Here is a 16,508-nt window from a genome sequence, read left to right as displayed (position 1 = left end):
GTGACGTCCGGGATCTCATCCGGGACTCCGAACAACATTCGGTAACCACATACAAGCTTCCTTTATAACCCTAGCGTCATCGAACCTTAAGTGTGTAGACCCTACGGGTTCGGGAGACAAGCAGACATGACCGAGACGTTCTCCGGTCAATAACCAACAGCGGGATCTGGATACCCATGTTGGCTCCCACATGTTCCACGATGATCTCATCGGATGAACCACGATGTCAAGGACTCAATCGATCCCGTATACAATTCCCTTTGTCTAGCGGTATTTTACTTGCCCGAGATTCGATCGTCGGTATACCGATACCTTGTTCAATCTCGTTACCGGCAAGTCTCTTTACTCGTTCCATAACACATCATCCCGTGATCAACCCCTTGGTCACATTGTGCACATTATGATGATGTCCTACCGAGTGGGCCCAGAGATACCTCTCCGTTTACACGGAGTGACAAATCCCAGTCTCGATCCGCATAAAACAATAGATACTTTCGGAGATACCTCTAGTGCACCTTTATAGTCACCCAGTTACGTTGTGACGTTTGATACACCCAAAGCACTCCTACGGTATCCAGGAGTTAGACGCTCTCATGGTCAAAGGAAGAGATACTTGACATTGGCAAAGCTCTAGCAAACGAACTACACGATCTTTGTGCTATGCTTAGGATTGGGTCTTGTCCATCACATCATTCTCCTAATGATGTGATCCCGTTATCAACGACATCCAATGTCCATAGCCAGGAAACCATGACTATCTGTTGATCACAACGAGCTAGTCAACTAGAGGCTCACTAGGGACATATTGTGGTCTATGTATTCACACGTGTATTACGATTTCCGGATAATACAGTTATAGCATGAATAAAAGACAATTATCATGAACAAGGAAATATAATAATAATACTTTTATTATTGCCTCTAGGGCATATTTCCAACAGTCTCCCACTTGCACTAAGTCAATAATCTAGTTCACATCACCATGTGATTAACACTGACAGGTCACATCACCATGTGACCAACATCCAATGAGTTTACTAGTGTCACTAAACTAGTTCACATCATCATGTGATCAAGACTCAATGAGATCTGGGGTTTGGTCATGTTCTGCTTGTGAGAGAGGTTTTAGTCAACGGGTATGAACCTTTCAGATCCGTGTGCGCTTTACAAATCTCTATGTCATCTCCTAGATGCAGCTCCCACATTCTATTTGGAGCTATTCCAAATAACTGTTCTACTTGGAGCTATTCTAAATTGTTGCTCCATTATACGTATCCGGTATCTCTACTCAGAGCTATCCGGATAGGTGTTAAGCTTGCATCGACGTAACCCTTTACGACGAACTCTTTTACCACCTCCATAATCGAGAAAATTCCTTAGTCCACTAGTTACTAAGGATAACTTTGACCGCTGTCATGTGATCCATTCATGGATCACTCTTGTACCCCTTGACTGACTCATGGCAAGGCACACTTCAGGTGCGGTACACAGCATAGCATACTGAAGAGCCTACGTCTTAAGCATAGGGGACGACCTTCGTCCTTTCTCTCTATTCTGCCGTGGTCGAGCTTTAAATCTTAACTTCGTACCTTACAACTCAGGCAAGAACTCCTTCTTTGACTGGTCCATCTTGAACACCTTCAAGATCATGTCAAGGTATGTGCTCATTTGAAAGTATTATTAAGCATTTTGATCTATCCTTATAGATCTTGATGCTCAATGTTCAAGTAGCTTAATCCAGGCTTTCCATTGAAAAAACACTTTCAAAATAACCCTATATGCTTTCCAGAAATTCTACATCATTTCTGATCATCAATATGTCAACAACATATACTCATCAGAAATTCTATAGTGCTCCCGGAAATACAAGTTTTTCATAAAACTTTGTACAAACCCAAAATCTTTGATCATCATCAAAGCATACATTCCAACTCCGAGATGCTCACTCCAGTCCTTAGAAGGATTGCTGGAGCTTTGCATACTTATTAGCATCTTTCGGGATTGACAAAACCTTCCGGTTGTATCACATACAACCTTTCCTCAAGAAAAATCGTCGAGGAAACAATGTTTTGACATCCTATCTGCAAGATTTCATAAATAATGCAGTAATCGCTAATATAATTCCAACAGACTCTTAGCATCGCTACGAGTGAGAAAATCTCATCGTAGTCAACTCCTTGAACTTGTCGGAAAGCATCTTAACGACAAGTCGAGCTTTCTTAATGGTGACATTTACCATCATTGTCCGTCTTCCTTTTGAAACCCATCTGTACTCATACATGGATCCTATCTCGGATTTTATGGCCTCAAGCCATTTATCGGAATCCGGGCCCACCATCGCTTCTCCATAGCTCGTAGGTTCATTGTTGTCCAACAACATGACTTCCAAGATAGGATTACGTACCACTCTGAAGTAGTATGTATCCTTGTCATCCCACGAGGTTTGGTAGTGACTTGATCCGAAGTTTCATGATCAATATCATAAGCTTCCACTTCAATTGGTGTAGGTGCCACGGGAACAACTTCCTGTGCCCTGCTACACACTGGTTGAAGTGATGGTTCAATAACCTCATCAAGTCTCCACCATCCTCCCACTCAACTCTTTTGAGAGAAACCTTTCCTCGAGAAAGTACCCGATTCTAGAAACAATTCATATTGCTTTCGGATCTGAATTAGGAGGTATACCCAACTGTTTTGGGTGTCCTATGAAGATGCATTTTGTCCGCTTTGGGTTCGAGCTTATCAAGCTGAAACTTTTTCACATAAGCGTCGCAGCCCCAAACCTTTAAGAAATGACAACTTAGGTTTCTCTAAACCATAATTCATACGGTGTCATCTCAACGGAATTACGTGGTGCCCTATTTAAAGTGAATGTGGTTGTCTCTAATGCCTAACCCATGGACAATAGTGGTAATTCGATAAGAGACATCATGGTACGCACCATATCCAATAGGGTGTAACTATGATGTTCGGACACACCATCAAACTATGGTGTTCCAGGCGGTATTTAATTGTGAAACAATTTCCACAATGTCTTAATTTTGTGTGCCAAAACTTGTAACTCAGATATTCATCTCTATGATCATATCATAGACATTTTATCCTCTTGTCACAATGATCTTCTACTTCACTCTGAAATTACTTGAACCATTCAATAATTCAGACTTGTGTTTCATCAAGTAAATATATTCAACATCTACTCGAATCATCTGTGAAGTAAGAACATAACGATATTCACTGCATGCCTCAGCACTCATTGGACTACACACATCAAAATGTGTTACTTCCAACAAGTTGCTATCTTGTTCCATCTTATTGAAAAACGAGGCTTTTCAGTCATCTTGCCTATGTGGTATGATTTGCATATCTCAAGTGATTCAAAATCAATTGAGTCCAAACGGTCCATTTGCATGGAGTTTCTTCATGCATATACACCAATAGACATGGTTCGGATGTCTCACACTTTTCAAAAACGAGTGAGTCCAAAGATCCATCAACATGGAGCTTCTTCATGCGTTTTATACCAATATGACTTACATGGCAGTGCCACGAGAAAGTGGTACTATCATTACTATCTTATATCTTTTGGCATGAAAATGTGTATCACTACGATCGAGATTCAATAAACCATTCAGGTTTAATACTAATCTTGATGGTAGAGGGAGCGTGCGATGTTTCATCACATCAAACATGGAAACACTTCCAACACATATCGTCAGCTCACCTTTAGCTAGTCTCCGTTTATTCTGTAGCTCTTTTATTTCGAGTTACTAACACTTAGCAACCGAACCGGTATCCAATACCCTGGTGCTACTAGGAGTACTAGTAAAGTACACATTAACATAATGTATATCCAATATACTTCTATCGACCTTGCCAGCCTTCTCATCTACCAAGTATCTAGGGTAATCCTGCTCCAGTGGTTGTTCCCCTTATTATAGAAGCACTTAGTCTCGGGTTTGGGTTCAACCTCGGGTTTCTTCATTGGTGCAGCAGCTGATTTGCCGTTTCATGAAGTATCCCTTCTTTCCCTTGCCCTTCTTGAAACTAGTGGTTTCATCAACCATCAACAATTGATGCTCCTTCTTGATTTCTACTTTCGCGATGTCAAACAACGCGAATACCTCAAGGATCATCATCTCTATCCTTGATATGTTATAGTTCATCACGAAGCTCTAGCAGCTTGGTGGCAATGACTTTGGGGAAACATCACTATCTCATCTGGAAGATCAACTCCCACTCGATTCAAGTGATTGTTGCACTCAGACAATCTGAGCACAAGCTCAACGATTGAGCTTTTCTCCCTTAGTTTGAAGGCCAAGAAAATCGTCGGAGGTCTTATGCCTCTTGACATGGGCACGAGCCTGAAATCCTAATTTCAGCCCTCGAAACATCTCATATGTTCCGCGACATTTCGAAAACGTCTTTGGTGCCTCTACTTAAACCATTTAACTGAACTATCACGTAGTTATCAAAACATGTATGTTCGATGTTCGAAACATCCACAAACGACGTTTGGGGTTCAGCACACTGAGCAGTGCATTAAGGACATAAGCTTTCTACTGTTCGCATAATCGCTACTATCAACTTTCAACTATATTTTCTCTAGGAACATATCTAAAACAGTAGAACTAAAGTGCGAGCTACGACATAATTTGCAAAAGGTCTTTTGACTATGTTCAGGATAATTAAGTTCATCTTATGAACTCCCACTCAGATAGACATCCCTCTGGTCATCTAAGTGATTACATGATCCGAGTCAACTAGGCCGTGTCCGATCATCACGTGAGACGGACTAGTCATCATCGGTGAACATCTTCATGTTGATCGTATCTACTATACGACTCATGCTCGACCTTTCGGTCTCCGTGTTCCGAGGCCATGTCTGTACATGCTAGGCTCGTCAAATTAACCCTAAGTGTTTTCGCTGTGTAAAACTGTCTTACACCCGTTGTATGTGAACGTAAGAATCCATCACACCCGATCATCACGTGGTGCTTAGAAGCGACGAACTGTAGCAACGGTGCACAGTTAGGGGAGAACACTTCTTGAAATTGTTGTAAGGGATCATCTTATTTACTACCGTCGTTCTAAGCAAACAAGATGCATAAACATGATAAACATCACATGCAATCAAATAGAGTAGTGACACGATATGGCCAATATCATATAGCTCCTTTGATCTTCATCTTCGGGGCTCCATGATCATCTTGTCACCGGCATGACACCATGATCTCCATCATCATGATCTCCATCATCGTGTCTTCATGAAGTTGTCACGCCAACGACTACTTCTACTTCTATGACTAACGCGTTTAGCAATAAAGTAAAGTAGTTTACATGGCGTTCTTCAATGACACGCAGGTCATACAATAAATAAAGACAACTCCTATGGCTCCTGCCGGTTGTCATACTCATCGACATGCAAGTCGTGAATCCTATTACAAGAACATGATCAATCTCATACATCACATATATCATTCATCACATCCTTTTGGCCATATCACATCACATAGCATACCCTGCAAAAACAAGTTAGACGTCCTCTAATTGTTGTTTGCATGTTTTACGTGGCTGCTATGGGTTTCTAGCAAGAACGTTTCTTACCTACGCAAAACCACAACGTGATATGCCAATTGCTATTTACCCTTCATAAGGACCCTTTTCATCGAATCCGTTCCGACGAAAGTGGGAGAGACTGGCACCCGCTAGCCACCTTATGCACCAAGTGCATGTCAATCGGTGGAACCTGTCTCACGTAAGAGTACGTGTAAGGTCGGTCCGGGCCACTTCATCCCACAATACCGTCGAAACAAGATTGGACTAGTAACGGTAAGCATATTGAACAACATCAACGCCCACAACTACTTTGTGTTCTACTCGTGCAAAGAATCTACGCAATAGACCTAGCTCATGATGCCACTGTCGAGGAACGTAGCAGAAATTCAAAATTTTCCTATGTGTCACCAAGATCTATCTATGGAGAGACCAGAAACGAGTAGAAGGAGAGTGCATCTACATACCCTTGTAGATCGCTAAGCGGAAGCGTTCAAGTGAACGGGGTTGATGGAGTCGTACTCGTCGTGATTCAAATCACCGATGATCAAGTGCCGAACGGACGGCACCTCCGCGTTCAACACACGTACAGCCCGGTGACGTCTCCCACGCCTTGATCCAGCAAGGAGAGAGGGAGAGGTTGAGGAAGACTCCATCCAGCAGCAGCACAACGGCGTGGTGGTGATGGAGGAGCGTGGCAATCCTGCAGGGCTTCGCCAAGCACCTACGGGAGAGGAGGAGGTGTCACGGCAGGGAGGGAGGCTCCAAGGGCTCAGGTATGGATGCCCTCCCTCCCCTCCACTATATATAGGGGCAGGGGAGAGGGGGGAGGCGCAGCCTTGCCCCTTCCTCCAAGGAAGGGGTGCGGCTAAGAGGGGGGGGGAGGAGTCCATCCTCCCCAAGGCACCTCGGAGGTGCCTTTCCCCTTGAGGACTCTTCCCTCTAGGGTTCCCTAGGCGCATGGGCCTCTTGGGGCTGGTGCCCTTGGCCCATGTAGGCCAAGGCGCATCCCCTACAGCCCATGTGGCCCCCGGGGCAGGTGGCCCCACCCGGTGGGCCCCCGGGACCCTTCCGGTGGTCCCGGTACAATACCGATGACCCCGAAACTTGTCCCGATGGCCGAAACAGGACTTCCTATATATAAATCTTTACCTCCGGACCATTCCGGAACTCCTCGTGACGTCCGGGATCTCATCCGGCACTCCGAACAACATTCGGTAACCACATACAAGCTTCCTTTATAACCCTAGCGTCATCGAACCTTAAGTGTGTAGACCCTACGGGTTCGGGAGACAAGCAGACATGACCGAGACGTTCTCCGGTCAATAACCAACAGCGGGATCTGGATACCCATGTTGGCTCCCACATGTTCCACGATGATCTCATCGGATGAACCACGATGTCAAGGACTCAATCGATCCCGTATACAATTCCCTTTGTCTAGCGGTATTTTACTTGCCCGAGATTCGATCGTTGGTATACCGATACCTTGCTCAATCTCGTTACCGGCAAGTCTCTTTACTCGTTCCGTAACACATCATCCCGTGATCAACCCCTTGGTCACATTGTGCACATTATGATGATGTCCTACCGAGTGGGCCCAGAGATACCTCTCCGTTTACACGGAGTGACAAATCCCAGTCTCGATCCGCATAAAACAATAGATACTTTCAGAGATACCTGTAGTGCACCTTTATAGTCACCCAGTTACGTTGTGACGTTTGATACACCCAAAGCACTCCTACGGTATCCAGGAGTTACACGCTCTCATGGTCAAAGGAAGAGACACTTGACATTGGCAAAGCTCTAGCAAACGAACTACACGATCTTTGTGCTATGCTTAGGATTGGGTCTTGTCCATCACATCATTCTCCTAATGATGTGATCCCGTTATCAACGACATCCAATGTCCATAGCCAGGAAACCATGACTATCTGTTGATCACAACGAGCTAGTCAACTAGAGGCTCACTAGGGACATATTGTGGTCTATGTATTCACACGTGTATTACGATTTCCGGATAATACAGTTATAGCATGAATAAAAGACAATTATCATGAACAAGGAAATATAATAATAATACTTTTATTATTGCCTCTAGGGCATATTTCCAACAGCCACTGCAATCGTGCCGGCCTCACCGACTCGGCAGCTGGAGCTGCCTACTTCACCGGGCCGCAAGATTGGTCGTACACTCATCTCAAATCACTTTATTTAGGCGTCAGTTGTCTATATTTTTATTCTAGGTCAATCGATTCCCAATGGGAAGCAACACCCCTCGAGGCGGCGGAGCTCCTAGGCTGTCGGTTGGCTGGTGTCTAACGTAAGGGTGCGGGGGCACAAGTTCGCCGTGGAAGCAGCGCTTAAATGGCTATCTTAGAGTTGCATGGGTTGAAGGTACTGCTGCCACTGGATCTGGATGACGGCGAGTCTTTGTGGATTAGCCGGGGCAGCGCAACCACGACAGTGCGGTGGGGTGGTGAGTGGGGTTTTGGTTGGAGCTCTCGCGGCCACAGATGGCGGAGGCAGGCTGCTCTACCGGTGGTCGCTGGCTCTTCTAGGAAGATTCTGAACAGTGTCAGCCGGGAGGCACAAGATGGCCATCAAGCCATCCGGCGTAGATCGGACAGTACAAAAATAAAATAAAATCATGTGACCCAATTTAGTCTTCAGTCAACATACGTGTGACCACTCTCATACCTTACTGTTGATCTCTTAGGGTATTTCTTCAGATCATAGATATGTGTCGTTCTTAACATCATGCATTTTCTGCATCTTCAGCCACACTGTCTTCCTTCTCACCGCAACTACTCCAACAAGGGAAGCATACACCAGAAGGGAGCTATAGTCCTCACTCAACAGTCCCCTGCATCGAATGCGCGTGCCTGACATGGACAACCACAACAATTGCAGGGCTATCGACAAGTCAGCACATGATGCTCACTCCTATGGATGGCGGCCAGATAGGTTGTACCCTCATCTTACTTGTGTGCAACATTTATGGCTTTGTTATTCATCTAAGCATGGAAAATAGATTATCACATTTCACGGTCTATTCATGCTGGTCTCTTACGAGTCTTGTTCAGGAGTTAACATTGTTCCATAGTTCAGCTAAGAGACTTGTTCTTTAGGTAACGATGTTCCATAGTTATCATCCACCAGACAATGCTATCCCACAGGCTAGTGATTATAGTATTATACCACTTTTAGTATTACCTATGTTGTTCTTTAATACTTTTGTGTGCCATCTAGTTAATCTCGAGTACAAACGATACATATTCTGTAGCTTTCATATGTGTTCTCCCTTTAGTTTTGAGACATGTTGCTGCTAGTTAACCCCAGTCCTACTATTTATGTCGTCTCCTATAGGCACTCATTACATAAATCTAACTACTAGTTGTCTTCCATGCATGTCAGATATAATTGCACACACTGATATATCCACGAGAACCTCACAGAGCAATGTAACGGCCAAGAAACTTGATGTCAATGATACCCAATATGATGGAGCATGTAAAGGGAGTTCTTCAGAAGACTTGCAGAAAGATGATGAATCCTATTCACCCCACAAGGTCCTTGATCTAACTTGGCCCGTGATATGGGTACACATGCATATAATGTCCTGGAGTGCATATACTCTGTTGCAATGCCATGTGCTTAGCCTGCTGATCATGCATGTAAATATGTCATGCCTTCATGTTTTTTAGTACCTATTCCATTCATGATAACATGTTTTCAAATTCAAGTACAATCATTCTACTCCGTTGCAATGCCATCTGCTTAGTTTGGACATCATGCTTCTGAATATCTTATGCATTGTTATTCATCAGTATGTACTTCATCTATCTACCATACCATGTTTTCTTTACATTGAAGTGATGTTCTAGTGGTCTGTTGCAATGCCATCTTAGTTTCCCAATCATACACGCCTATGTTGCCTTAGTGTTTTCTGTATGTATTCTGCCAGCATACAGTTTTACATTCAACTAGTGTTTTTTACTCTGTTGTCATGTCGTATCCCTAGCTCTTACATCATACTCCCTTCGTCCGGATTACATGTCGCAGAAATGAATAAAAATGGATGTATCTAGAACTGGAATACGCCTAGACCCATCCATTTATTTTTGGATGGAGGGAATACATGTCAATATGTCATGCCTTTCTATTCTTCAGTACCTATTCCATATCTATGTTGTAGCATGTTTTATAATTGAAGCACCATTCTTCTATATAAGGCATGCAAGGGGAAGATGGGAATGTTAGAATCTGAAGGGTTACAAACAAGGTCTTTGCAAAAGATTCAAATGCCAGGAGATAGCAAACCAACTCCAGTTTTCATAGATACTGCTCCAGCACAGAGAAACTCAACTACTACTGATAATAAGCAGATTCCAGTGGCCAAAGAACTAGTCCGCTCCAGTCCAGCAAAAATATGTCAACACCATTCTAAGAAGCATGTGCATATCCTAGCATCATGAAATTTTATAGCATTCTGATAATATTTTCTACATGTTTCTTACCCATCTCTCTTCTAGAAAATAAGCTTAAAGGATAGAAGACTTTCTGTACTAGGATCGTATTCGAGGAAAGTATGTTGTGGGAATTATCTGTGCTCCAATGCTGATGTAAATACCTATTGTATATCACTATTTTTTATGTCAACATGTATTTTGTTAATCGGTGTGAATCCAACCTTTATTTGATCTAAATTTAGTTGTAGCAAAATGTATAATTAAAGGCAACAATGTTGGTTTTTGTAAGGAAAACTGTCTGGTAGTTTTGCACACTGAGCTGCATGAGTGTACTATCTCATATCATGCACATTACTGAATTGTAGTACTGCTCTAGTTGCGCATTCATTCATTCTGTCAATGTTGCTTTCGTACTACCTTACCTGGATGATGATAGCTATGCCATATTGTGTTAATTTGGTGTAGGCTGGTGTGGTCTGGTTTCCCAAACGTTCGTTGTGTCAATGTTGCTTTCCTATTATCTGACCTGGCCAATGATAGCAATGCTAGTGTGTTAATTTGGTGCAGGCTGCTAAAGATAAGAAGACAAACTCTGAAAACAACAAGGCAACCCCATTGTTTCATTCCAATAAATCTAGGCCAGGTAATATGGCAATAACGCTTGATTAATCTGTTCAGTTCCCCTCTTAATTTATGTTATGATGCAGTGGTCGAGACACTCTCCACTATCAATAATACAAGCCTGCCAAAATCGCCATCCGAATCTGTTCAGTTTTCTCTGTGTCGAATGCAACAGAAAAAATGTATGTTTGTGAACCAATTACTGGCTGAAGCAATGATGGAAATCGTGGAGGAATCATAGGTGCACATTCTTGCGCAACAACAACTGATCAATGTTTTCAGAGATAGTGTAGCAAAGAAGGAAGAACTGGCTCACATGCTTATGGGCGTCATCCGCGCTGAGGTTGCAGATTGTGACGTTGTAGATCGCTAGTTTCTGTTCAGTTATTTGCATTGACATCAATCTTTGATTGCCCAGTGGATGTAATTTCTTGTAATATATGCTGGATGTGCAACATTTTTCCCTGTATGTCGTACATTTGCTTAGTGCGCCTCGCATTCTAGCTATCTAGTCGCTAGGAATAAAAAAAGCAGTTAAATTATTAGTTAGCAGGAACAGTCGTGTGCCCTATATGAAGGAAGCAGCACACTGCCCTTAATGGGCTTCCCTAATGGGCTCGCAGGGGCCAAAATTCTCATAGGCCTTTGATTGATCAGTTTTGGTCTTGTGCATAATTGCTCGTCGTAATGGGCTCAAATTATCTAATTGGGCCTACAGACCTGTTCGAACTTTAGTGGAGTTAATGGGCCGTTACTAGGCCAAAAGTTAATGCTCGGCCATGTTACCTCCCGGGTCGTTAACAGGCCAACATCGAAGCGGGCAACAGGTGGGCCCATTTGGTTTCATGGGTCGTTAATAGGCCGATACTAAGGTTGGGCTACATATGGCCCAGCTATACTGTGGGCCATTAGCAGGCCGAAAGAGACGGCGGGCTCATACTAGACCATGAAGAGCATGGGCAGCTAAGAGGCCGAAAGTTAGGTCGTCCTGTATATGGCTCACCTATGGTGTGGGCCTTTAGCAGGCCGAAAGAGAAATCGAGCTGGTATTGTACCATGAAGAGCATGGACCGTTAAAAGGCCAAAACTCAGGTCTGACTGCAAATGGCCCAACTCATTCATGGGCCGTTCACAGGCTGAAAGACACACCAGGCCGGAAATTGGCCCAACACTTAAATCGGTCGCTAAAAGGCCGAAATACATACATCCTGAAAATTGGCGCATCCCTTGAATGTGCCGTTAACAGGACGAAACCACATCGGGCCGATATTGATCCAAAATATATAGCGGGCTGTTAACGGGTTCGAACTGACGATGGGCTGCAATGGTGTCAAATTGTTAATGGGCTATTGACGGGCCGAATTGGCACATCTCGTATGGGCCTTGGGCTTAAATGGACATGACACAAGTAGGCCTGATACGTCTCCAACGTATCTATAATTTTTGATTGCTCCATGCTATTATGTTATCTATTTTGGATGTTAATGGGCTTTATTTTACACTTTTATATCATTTCTGGGACTAACCTACTAACCAGAGGCCCAATCCAAATTGTTGTTTTTTTGCCTATTTTAGAGTTTCGCCGAAAAGGAATATCAAATGGAGTCCAAACGGAATGAAACCTTCGGGAACATGATTTTCTCAACAAACATGATCCAGGAGACTTGGAGTGGGCGTCAAGAAACAAACGAGGCGGCCACGAGGCAGCGGCGCGCCTGCCCCCTAGGCACGCCCTCCACCCTCGTGGGCCCCTCGTTGCACCACCAACGTACTTCTTCCTCCTATATATATCCATGTACCCCAAACATCCAGGAGCACCACAAAAACCTAATTCCACAGCCGCAACCTTCTGTACCCGAGAGATCCCATCTTGGGGCCTTTTCCGGAGATCCGTCGGAGGGGGCATTGATCACAGAGGGCCTCTACATCAACTCCATGGCCTCTCCGGTGATGTGTGAGTAGTTTACTTCAGACCTTCGGGTCCATAGTTATTAGCTAGATGTCTTCTTCTCTCTCTCTTTGGATCTCAATACAAAATTCTCCTTGATTCTCTTGGAGACCTATTTGATGTAATCTTCTTTTACGCTGTGTTTGTCGAGATCCGATGAATTGTGGGTTTATGATCCAGATTATCTATGAGAAATATTTGATTCTTATCTGAATTCTTTTATGTATGATTGATTTATCTTTGCAAGTCTCTTTGAATTATCAGTTTGGTTTGGCCTACTAGATTGATCTTTCTTGCAATGGAGAAGTGCTCAGCTTTGGGTTCAATCTTGCGGTGCTCGATCCCAGTGACAGAAAGGGAAACGACACGTATTGTATTGTTGCCATCGAGGATAAAAAGATGGGGTTTATATCATATTGCATGAGTGTATCCCTCTACATCATGTCATCTTACTTAAAGCATTACTCTGTTCTTATGAACTTAATACTCTAGATGCATGCTGGATAGCGATCAATGTGTGGAGTAATAGTAGTAGGTGCAGAATCGTTTCGGTCTACTTGTCACGGACGTGATGCCTATATACATGATCATACCTAGATATTCTCATAACTATGCTCAATTCTATCAATTGCTCGACAATAATTCGTTTACCCACCGTAATACTTATGCTCTCGAGAGAAGCCACTAGTGAAACCTATGGCCCCCGGGTCTATCTTCCATCATATTAATCTTCCAACACTTAGTTATTTCTATTGTCGTTTATTTTACTTTGCATCTTTATTTCTCTTTATCATAAAAATACCAAAAATATTATCTTATCATATCTATCAGATCTCACTCTCGTAAGTGACCGGGAAGGGATTGACAACCCCTTTATCACATTGGTTGCGAGGTTCTTGTTTGTTTGTGTAAGTGCGTGGGACTTGAGCGTGATCTACTACTGGATTGATACCTTGGTTCTCAAAAACTGAGGGAAATACTTACGCTACTTTACTGCATCACCCTTTCCTCTTCAAGGGAAAACCAACGTAGTGCTCAAGAGGTAGCAAGAAGGATTTCTGGCGCCATTGCCGGGGAGATTCGCGCCGAGTCAAGTCAAGATTCGACTCCCGACAATGAGTCATTTCTGGCGCCGTTGCTGGGGAGTCTACGCACAAGTCGAGACATACCAAGTACCCATCACAAACTCTTATCCCTTGCATTACATTATTTTCCATTTGCCTCTCGTTTTCCTCTCCCCCACTTCACCCTTGCCGTTTTATTCGCCCTCTCTTTTTCGCTCACCTTTCTTTCGCCATGTCGGAATAAAAAAGGCTTGGGGGTTCTCTCCCGAGTTTTAGTACTTTTGACAATCCTTCTATCCTCTCTAAACTCATAAAAAATGATGCTATGGAAAGACCTACCGAAGTTATCAATGAGAATCTTAATAATTTTGATGAAGATGAATCCAGAATTTTTCGTTATTTACTCGATGAATCTTTGAAATATGCTTGGGATAGACTATTAAGGATCTGGGCCAGCTATGTGCCCCAATACCAAATTGAAATTTACTTAAAGAGCTTTTATCTTGCCCTACCTTCTTTGTTTAAGCATGTCTTAGATTCTATATTTGAAGAAGGTTTTCTTGAAGGGGATGACGTAGATAGTTATGAAAAGATGAAAACCATATTTGGGCACCCTATGAATGAGAAGGTTGAGTCTACATCTCTTTTGCTCTCCTACCAAAACGAATCTATTAAAGAGATGAAAGCTAGCTTAGATGCAAATTTCCGTAAAATGCTTAATCTTTCTTCTACCATTAACAACCATGTGCTTTATCAAAATAGAAAGGTTAATGCCATAGATAATAAGTTTTCTCTTTTCTTCCCTACTACCAAAGATGGCAATACCTAGATCTATCTTCGCTTTTATGCCTAGCTAGGGGCGTTAAACGATAGCGCTTGTTGGGAGGCAACCCAATTTTATTTTTATTACTTGCCTTTTGCTCCTGTTTAGTAATAAATAATTTATCTAGCCTCTATTTTTGTTGTGTTTTTTGTGTTTAATTAGTGTTTGTGCCAAGTAGAACCGTTGGAAAGACTTGGGGAAAGTCTTTTTGATCTTGCTGTAAAAAACAGAAACTTTAGCGCTCACGAGAATTGCTGCAATTTTTATTTGGAGAGTTCTATTTAGTTAATTATTTTTTCATATGATTAATATATAAATTCCTCACATCCAGAAATTTATTTTAGAATTTTTGGGGTTCCAGAAGTTTGCTTTAGCTACAGATTACTACAGATTGTTCTGTTTTTGACAGATTCTGTTTTTCGTGTGTTGTTTGCTTATTTTGATGAATCTATGGCTAGTAAAAGAGTTTATAAACCATAGAGAAGTTGGAATACAGTAGGTTCAACACCAGTATAAATCAATAATGAGTTCATTACAGTACCTTGAAGTGGTGTTTTGTTTTCTTTCGCTAACGGAGCTCACGAGATTTCCTATTTAAGCTTTGTGTTGTGAAGTTTTCAAGTTTTGGGTAAAGATTTGATGGATTATGGAACAAGAAGTGGCAAGAGCCTAAGCTTGGGGATTCCCATGGCACACCAAGGTAAAATTCAAGGACACCAAAAAGCCTAAGCTTGGGGATGCCCCGGAAGGCATCCCCTCTTTCGTCTTCGTCTATTGGTAACTTTACTTGGAGCTATATTTTTATTCACCACATGATATGTGTTTTGCTTGGAGCGTCCTGTATGATTTGAGTATTTTATTTTTAGTTTACCAGAATCATCCTTGCTGTACACACCTTTTGACGGAGACTCACATGATTTGAAATTTATTAGAATAGCCTATGTGCTTCACTTATATCTTCTGAGCTATATAGTTTTTGCTCTAGTGCTTCACTTATATCTTTAAGAGCACGGCGGTGGTTTTATTTTATAGAAATAATTGATCTCTCATGCCTCACTTATATTATTTTGAGAGTCCTTTAGAACAACATGAAAATTTCCTTTAATATAAAAACTTTCATACAAGTGCATTGAATACTATGAGAAGTTTGATACTTGATAATAGTTTTGAGATATGGAGATGGTGATATTAGAGTCATGCTAGTTGAGTAGTTGTGAATTTGAGAAATACTTGTGTTGAAGTTTGTGATTCCCGTAGCATGCACGTATGGTGAACCGTTATGTGATGAAGTCGGAGCATGATTTATTTATTTATTGTCTTCCTTATGAGTGGCGGCCGGGGACGAGCGATGGTCTTTTCCTACCAATCTATCCCCCTAGGAGCATGCGCGTAATACTTTGCTTTGATAACTTGTAGATTTTTGCAACAAGTATATGAGTTCTTTATGACTAATGTTGAGTCCATGGATTATACGCACTCTCATCCTTCCACCATTGCTAGCCTCTCTAATACCGCGCACTTTTCGCCGGTATCATAAACCCACCATATACCTTCCTCAAAACAGCCACCATACCTACCTATTATGGCATTTCCATAGACATTCCGAGATATATTGCCATGCAACTTTCCATCATTCCGTTAGTATGACACGCTTCATCATTGTCATATCGCTTGCATGATCATGTAGTTGACATCGTATTTGTGGCAAAGCTGCCATTCGTAATTCTTCATACATGTCACTCATGCATCATTGCACATCCCGGTATACCGCCGGAGGCATTCACATAGAGTCATATTTTGTTCTAAGTATCGAGTTGTATCTTTATTTCTCTTTATCATAAAAATACCAAAAATATTATCTTATCATATCTATCAGATCTCACTCTCGTAAGTGACCGTGAAGGGATTGACAACCCCTTTATCACGTTGGTTGCAAGGTTCTTGTTTGTTTGTGTAGGTGCGTGGGACTTGAGCGTGATCTCCTACTGGATTGATACCTTGGTTCTCAAAAAATGAGGGAAATA

The sequence above is a fragment of the Triticum aestivum genome, chromosome 2A (assembly GCF_018294505.1).
Source record: "Triticum aestivum cultivar Chinese Spring chromosome 2A, IWGSC CS RefSeq v2.1, whole genome shotgun sequence".
Taxonomy (NCBI): Eukaryota; Viridiplantae; Streptophyta; class Magnoliopsida; order Poales; family Poaceae; genus Triticum; species Triticum aestivum.
This window is presented reverse-complemented; position numbering follows the sequence as displayed.